The sequence below is a fragment of the Scyliorhinus torazame genome, chromosome 24, assembly GCF_047496885.1.
Source record: "Scyliorhinus torazame isolate Kashiwa2021f chromosome 24, sScyTor2.1, whole genome shotgun sequence".
Taxonomy (NCBI): domain Eukaryota; kingdom Metazoa; phylum Chordata; class Chondrichthyes; order Carcharhiniformes; family Scyliorhinidae; genus Scyliorhinus; species Scyliorhinus torazame.
Window position 1 is genome coordinate 10,324,007 of NC_092730.1, and position 7,500 is coordinate 10,331,506.

The 7,500-nt window shown below is 64.7% G+C and overlaps 1 long non-coding RNA gene across 1 annotated transcript in view; it reads right to left on the reverse strand.

The window, feature by feature from the left end:
• Positions 1-114: 114 nt before the first annotated feature.
• LOC140400089 (uncharacterized) overlaps positions 115-7,500 on the reverse strand; it is a 120,836-nt gene continuing 113,450 nt past the window's right edge. The window contains exon 3 of the long non-coding RNA XR_011938044.1: positions 115-252. This is a non-coding gene — a long non-coding RNA (uncharacterized lncRNA). The remainder of the gene's footprint in view (positions 253-7,500) is intronic.

Here is a 7,500-nt window from a genome sequence, read left to right on the forward strand (position 1 = left end):
CAACACTCCTCCCTCCCACCCCACATTCCCCCTCCCCACTCCCCCCTCCCCCTCCCCCCCACACACCACCCCTCCCCCCTCCCCACACCTCCTCCACCCCCCCCCCCCCTCACCTGGCCGTGTCCTCCTGCACGGCCATGAAGTTGAGAAAGGTGACGTTGACCAGGTCCAGGCTGTGGACGACCGTCACGCTGTTATTCTCCGGATGCTCATCCACATTCCGAATCCCAGCGCCTCCCGAAGTTTCACATCCTGAGCAAAAGCAGACGGTCGTTAAAGACGGAGGGCTCGGGGGGGGGGGTCAGAGAAGAGATGGGGTGAGGTGGGGTAGGGAGGGGAGGGGGTGAGGGGGGTTCTGAGGGGGGGGGACAGAGGATGGGGTGAGGGGGGTGTGGGGTGAGGGGGTGGGGGTGTGGGGGGAGGGGGTGAGGGTGAGGGGTGAGGGGGCGGGGGTGAGGGTGAGGGGGTCAGGGGTGGGGGTGAGGGGGTGATGGGGTGGGGGGTAGGGTGAGGGGGTGGGGGTGGGGTGAGGGGGTGGGGTGAGGGGGTGATGGGGTGGGGGGTGGGATGAGGGGGGTTGGTTGAGGGGGTAAGGGGTGAGGGGGTAAGGGGTGAGGGTGAGGGGGTGGGGTGAGGGGGGGTGGGGTGAGGGGGTGGGGGGTGGGGTGAGGGGGTTGGTTGAGGGGGTAAGGGGTGAGGGGGTAAGGGGTGAGGGTGAGGGGGTGGGGGTGAGGGGGTGAGTGGGTGGGGGTGAGGGGGTGGGGGGTTGGGTGAGGGGGGTTGGGTGGAGGTGAGGGGGTAAGGTGTGGGGGAGGGTCTGAGAGGGGGGGTGAGGACCCCCACGGAGCACTTTAAAATTTCATCCTCGTGTCCAAACCCCTCCCCACCACCCCCCTCACTACCCCCTCCCCTCACTGCTCCCTCGCTCTCTTGCGCTCCCTTTCCGTCTCGCTGTCGGAGGGGGCTGAATGGGCCTCCTCCTGTTCCTGTGTAACAGGCCCGAGGAGGGGGCTGAATGGGCCTCCTCCTGTTCCTGTGTAACAGGCTCGAGGAGGGGGCTGAATGGGCCTCCTCCTGTTCCTGTGTAACAGGCTCGAGGAGGGGGCTGAATGGGCCTCCTCCTGTTCCTGTGTAACAGGCCCGAGGAGGGGGCTGAATGGGCCTCCTCCTGTTCAAGTGTAACAGGCTCGAGGAGGAGGGGGCTGAATGGGCCTCCTCCTGTTCCTGTGTAACAGGCTCGAGGAGGGGGCTGAATGGGCCTCCTCCTGTTCCTGAGTAACGGGCTCGAGGAGGGGGCTGGAATGGGCCTCCTCCTGTTCCTGTGTAACAGGCTCGAGGAGGGGGCTGAATGGGCCTCCTCCTGTTCCTGTGTAACAGGCTGGAGGAGGGGGCTGAATGGGCCTCCTCCTGTTCCTGTGTAACAGGCTCGAGGAGGGGGCTGAATGGGCCTCCTCCTGTTCCTGTGTAACAGGCTCGAGGAGGGGGCTGAATGGGCCTCCTCCTGTTCCTGTGTCACAGCTCGAGGAGGGGGCTGAATGGGCCTCCTCCTGTTCCAGTGTAACAGGCTCGAGGAGGGGGGCTGAATGGGCCTCCTCCTGTTCCTGTGTAACAGGCTCGAGGAGGGGGCTGAATGGGCCTCCTCCTGTTCCTGTGTAACAGGCTCGAGGAGGGGGCTGAATGGGGCCTCCTCCTGTTCCTGTGTAACAGGCTCGAGGAGGGGGCTGAATGGGCCTCCTCCTGTTCCTGTGTAATAGGCACGAGGAGGGGGCTGAATGGGCCTCATCCTGTTCCTGTGTAACAGGCTCGAGGGGGGGCTGAATGGGCCTCCTCCTGTTCCTGTGTAACAGGCTGGAGGAGGGGGCTGAATGGGCCTCCTCCTGTTCCTGTGTAACAGGCTCGAGGGGGGCTGAATGGGGCTCCTCCTGTTCCTGTGTAACAGGCTCGAGGAGGGGCTGAATGGGCCTCCTCCTGTTCCTGTGTAACAGGCTCGAGGAGGGGGCTGAATGGGGCCTCCTGTTCCTGTGTAACAGGCTCGAGGAGGGGGCTGAATGGGCCTCCTCCTGCCCCTCTGTAACAGACTCGAGGAGGGAGCTGAATGGGCCTCCTCCTGTTCCTGTGTAACAGGCTGGAGGAGGGGCTGAATGGGCCTCTGCTCCGTGTGCTGTGTAACAGGCTCGAGGGGCTGACTGGGCCTCTGCTCCGTGTGCTGTGTAACAGGCTTGAGGGGCTGAATGGGCCTCTGCTCCGTGTGCTGTGTAACAGGCTCGAGGGGCTGACTGGGCCTCTGCTCCGTGTGCTATGTAACAGGCTCGAGGGGCTGGCTGGGCCTCTGCTCCGTGTAACAGGCTCGAGGGGCTGACTGGGCCTCTGCTCCGTGTGCTGTGTAACAGGCTCGAGGGGCTGACTGGGTCTCTGCTCCGTGTGCTGTGTAACAGGCTCCAGGAGGGGCTGAATGGGCCTCTGCTCCGTGTGCTGTGTAACAGGCTCGAGGGGCTGAATGGGCCTCTGCTCCGTGTGCTGTGTAACAGGCTCGAGGAGGGGCTGAATGGGCCTCTGCTCCGTGTGCTGTGTAACGGGCTCGAGGGGCTGAATGGGCCTCTGCTCCGTGTGCTGTGTAACAGGCCCGAGGGGCTGAATGGGCCTCTGCTCAGTGTGCTGTGTAACAGGCTCGAGCGGCTGAATGGGCCTCTGCTCCGTTGTAACAGGCTTGAGGGGCTGAATGGGCCTCCTCTCCGTGTGCTGTGTAACAGGCCCGAGGGGCTGACTGGGCCTCTGCTCCGTGTGCTGTGTAACAGGCTCGAGGAGGGGCTGAATGGGCCTCTGCTCCGTGTGCTGTGTAACAGGCTCGAGGGGCTGACTGGGCCTCTGCTCCGTGTGCTGTGTAACAGGCTCGAGGGGCTGAATGGGCCTCTGCTCCGTGTGCTGTGTAACAGGCCCGAGGGGCTGACTGGGCCTCTGCTCCGTGTGCTGTGTAACAGGCTCGAGGAGGGGCTGAATGGGCCTCTGCTCCGTGTGCTGTGTAACAGGCTCGAGGGGCTGAATGGGCCTCTGCTCCGTGTGCTGTGTAACAGGCTCGAGGGGCTGACTGGGCCTCTGCTCCGTGTACAGGCTCGAGGGGCTGACTGGGCCTCTGCTCCGTGTAACAGGCTCGAGGGGCTGACTGGGCCTCTGCTCCGGGTAACAGGCTCGAGGGCTGACTGGGCCTCTGCTCTGTGTGCTGTGTAACAGGCCCGAGGGGCTGACTGGGCCTCTGCTAAGTGTAACAGGCTCGAGGGCTGACTGGGCCTCTGCTCCGTGTAACAGGCTCGAGTGGCTGACTGGGCCTCTGCTCCGTGTAACAGGCTCGAGGGGCTGACTGGGCCTCTGCTCCGTGTAACAGGCTCGAGGGGCTGACTGGGCCTCTGCTCCGTGTAACAGGCTCGAGGGGCTGACTGGGCCTCTGCTCCGTGTAACAGGCTCGAGGGGCTGACGGGGCCTCTGCTCCGTGTAACAGGCTCGAGGGGCTGACTGGGCCTCTGCTCCGTGTGCTGTGTAACAGGCTCGAGGGGCTGACTGGGCCTCTGCTCCGTGTGCTGTGTAACAGGCTCGAGGGGCTGACTGGGCCTCTGCTCCGTGTAACAGGCTCGAGGGGCTGACTGGGCCTCTGCTCCGTGTAACAGGCTCGAGGGCTGACTGGGCCTCTGCTCCGTGTAACAGGCTCGAGGGGCCTGACTGGGCCTCTGCTCCGTGGTAACAGGCTCGAGGGGCTGACTGGGCCTCTGCTCCGTGTAACAGGCTCGAGGGGCTGACTGGGCCTCTGCTCCGTGTAACAGGCTCGAGGGGCTGACTGGGCCTCTGCTCCGTGTAACAGGCCCGAGGGGCTGACTGGGCCTCTGCTCCGTGTAACAGGCTCGAGGGGCTGACTGGGCCTCTGCTCCGTGTGCTGTGTAACAGCTCGAGGGGCTGACTGGGCCTCTGCTCCGTGTGCTGTGTAACAGGCTCGAGGGGCTGACTGGGCCTCTGCTCCGTGTAACAGGCCCGAGGGGCTGACTGGGCCTCTGCTCCGTGTAACAGGCTCGAGGGGCTGACTGGGCCTCTGCTCCGTGTGCTGTGTAACAGGCTCGAGGGGCTGACTGGGCCTCTGCTCCGTGTAACAGGCTCGAGGGGCTGACTGGGCCTCTGCTCCGTGTAACAGGCTCGAGGGGCTGACTGGCCTCTGCTCCGTGTAACAGGCTCGAGGGGCTGACTGGGCCTCTGCTCCGTGTAACAGGCTCGAGGGGCTGACTGGGCCTCTGCTCCGTGTAACAGGCTCGAGGGGTGACTGGGCCTCTGCTCCGTGTAACAGGCTCGAGGGGCTGACTGGGCCTCTGCTCCGTGTAACAGGCTCGAGGGGCTGACTGGGCCTCTGCTCCGTGTGCTGTGTAACAGGCTCGAGGGGCTGACTGGGCCTCTGCTCCGTGTGCTGTGTAACAGGCCCGAGGGGCTGACTGGGCCTCTGCTCCGTGTGCTGTGTAACAGGCTCGAGGGTGCTGACTGGGCCTCTGCTCCGTGTGCTGTGTAACAGGCCCGAGGGCTGACTGGGCCTCTGCTCCGTGTGCTGTGTAACAGGCTCGAGGGGCTGACTGGGGCCTCTGCTCCGTGTAACAGGCTCGAGGGGCTGACTGGGCCTCTGCTCCGTGTGCCGTGTAACAGGCTCGAGGGCTGACTGGGCCTCTGCTCCGTGTGCTGTGTAACAGGCCCGAGGGGCTGACTGGGCCTCTGCTCCGTGTGCTGTGTAACAGGCTCGAGGAGGGGGCTGAATGGGCCTCTGCTCCGTGTGCTGTGTAACAGGCTCGAGGGGCTGACTGGGCCTCTGCTCCGTGTGCTGTGTAACAGGCTCGAGAGGCTGACTGGGCCTCTGCTCCGTGTGCTGTGTAACAGGCTCGAGGGGCTGAATGGGCCTCTGCTCCGTGTGCTGTGTAACAGGCTCGAGGGGCTGACTGGGCCTCTGCTCCGTGTGCTGTGTAACAGGCTCGAGGGGCTGACTGGGCCTCTGCTCCGTGTGCTGTGTAACAGGCTCGAGGGGCTGAATGGGCCTCTGCTCCGTGTGCTGTGTAACAGGCTCGAGGGGCTGACTGGGCCTCTGCTCCGTGTGCTGTGTAACAGGCTCGAGGGGCTGAATGGGCCTCTGCTCCGTGTGCTGTGTAACAGGCTCGAGGGGCTGACTGGGCCTCTGCTCCGTGTGCTGTGTAACAGGCTCGAGGGGCTGACTGGGCCTCTGCTCCATGTAACAGGCCGAGGGGCTGACTGGGCCTCTGCTCCGTGTAACAGGCTCGAGGGGCTGACTGGGCCTCTGCTCCGTGTAACAGGCTCGAGGGGCTGACTGGGCCTCTGCTCCGTGTAACAGGCTCGAGGGGCTGACTGGGCCTCTGCTCCGTGTAACAGGCTCGAGGGGCTGACTGGGCCTCTGCTCCGTGTGCTGTGTAACAGGCTCGAGGGGCTGACTGGGCCTCTGCTCCGTGTGCTGTGTAACAGGCTCGAGGGGCTGACTGGGCCTCTGCTCCGTGTGCTGTGTAACAGGCTCGAGGGGCTGACTGGGCCTCTGCTCCGTGTGCTGTGTAACAGGCTCGAGGGGCTGACTGGGCCTCTGCTCCGTGTGCTGTGTAACAGGCTCCAGGAGGGGCTGAATGGGCCTCTGCTCTGTGTGCTGTGTAACAGGCTCGAGGGGCTGAATGGGCCTCTGCTCCGTGTGCTGTGTAACAGGCTCGAGGAGGGGCTGAATGGGCCTCTGCTCCGTGTGCTGTGTAACGGGCTCGAGGGGCTGAATGGGCCTCTGCTCCGTGTGCTGTGTAACAGGCCCGAGGGGCTGAATGGGCCTCTGCTCAGTGTGCTGTGTAACAGGCTCGAGCGGCTGAATGGGCCTCTGCTCCGTGTAACAGGCTTGAGGGGCTGAATGGGCCTCCTCTCCGTGTGCTGTGTAACAGGCCCGAGGGCTGACTGGGCCTCTGCTCCGTGTGCTGTGTAACAGGCTCGAGGAGGGGCTGAATGGGCCTCTGCTCCGTGTGCTGTGTAACAGGCTCGAGGGGCTGACTGGGCCTCTGCTCCGTGTGCTGTGTAACAGGCTCGAGGGGCTGAATGGGCCTCTGCTCCGTGTGCTGTGTAACAGGCCCGAGGGGCTGACTGGGCCTCTGCTCCGTGTGCTGTGTAACAGGCTCGAGGAGGGGCTGAATGGGCCTCTGCTCCGTGTGCTGTGTAACAGGCTCGAGGGGCTGAATGGGCCTCTGCTCCGTGTGCTGTGTAACAGGCTCGAGGGGCTGACTGGGCCTCTGCTCCGTGTAACAGGCTCGAGGGGCTGACTGGGCCTCTGCTCCGTGTAACAGGCTCGAGGGGCTGACTGGGCCTCTGCTCTGTGTGCTGTGTAACAGGCCCGAGGGGCTGACTGGGCCTCTGCTAAGTGTAACAGGCTCGAGGGGCTGACTGGGCCTCTGCTCCGTGTAACAGGCCCGAGGGGCTGACTGGGCCTCTGCTCCGTGTAACAGGGCTCGAGGGGCTGACTGGGCCTCTGCTCCGTGTAACAGGCTCGAGGGGCTGACTGGGCCTCTGCTCCGTGTAACAGGCTCGAGGGGCTGACTGGGCCTCTGCTCCGTGTAACAGGCTCGAGGGGCTGACTGGGCCTCTGCTCCGTGTAACAGGCCCGAGGGGCTGACTGGGCCTCTGCTACGTGTAACAGGCTCGAGGGGCTGACTGGGCCTCTGCTCCGTGTGCTGTGTAACAGGCCGAGGGGCTGACTGGGCCTCTGCTCCGTGTGCTGTGTAACAGGCCCGAGGGGCTGACTGGGCCTCTGCTCCGTGTAACAGGCCGAGGGGCTGACTGGGCCTCTGCTCCGTGTAACAGGCCCGAGGGGCTGACTGGGCCTCTGCTCCGTGTAACAGGCCCGAGGGGCTGACTGGGCCTCTGCTCCGTGTAACAGGCTCGAGGGCTGACTGGGCCTCTGCTCCGTGTAACAGGCTCGAGGGGCTGACTGGGCCTCTGCTCCGTGTAACAGGCTCGAGGGGCTGACTGGGCCTCTGCTCCGTGTAACAGGCTCGAGGGGCTGACTGGGCCTCTGCTCCGTGTAACAGGCTCGAGGGGCTGACTGGGCCTCTGCTCCGTGTGCTGTGTAACAGGCCCGAGGGGCTGACTGGGCCTCTGCTCCGTGTGCTGTGTAACAGGCCCGAGGGGCTGACTGGGCCTCTGCTCCGTGTGCTGTGTAACAGGCTCGAGGGGCTGAATGGGCCTCTGCTCCGGTGTGCTGTGTAACAGGCTCGAGGGGCTGAATGGGCCTCTGCTCCGTGTGCTGTGTAACAGGCTCGAGGGGCTGACTGGGCCTCTGCTCCGTGTGCTGTGTAACAGGCTCGAGGGGCTGACTGGGCCTCTGCTCCGTGTAACAGGCTCGAGGGGCTGACTGGGCCTCTGCTCCGTGTGCTGTGTAACAGGCCCGAGGGGCTGACTGGGCCTCTGCTCCGTGTGCTGTGTAACAGGCCCGAGGGGCTGACTGGCCTC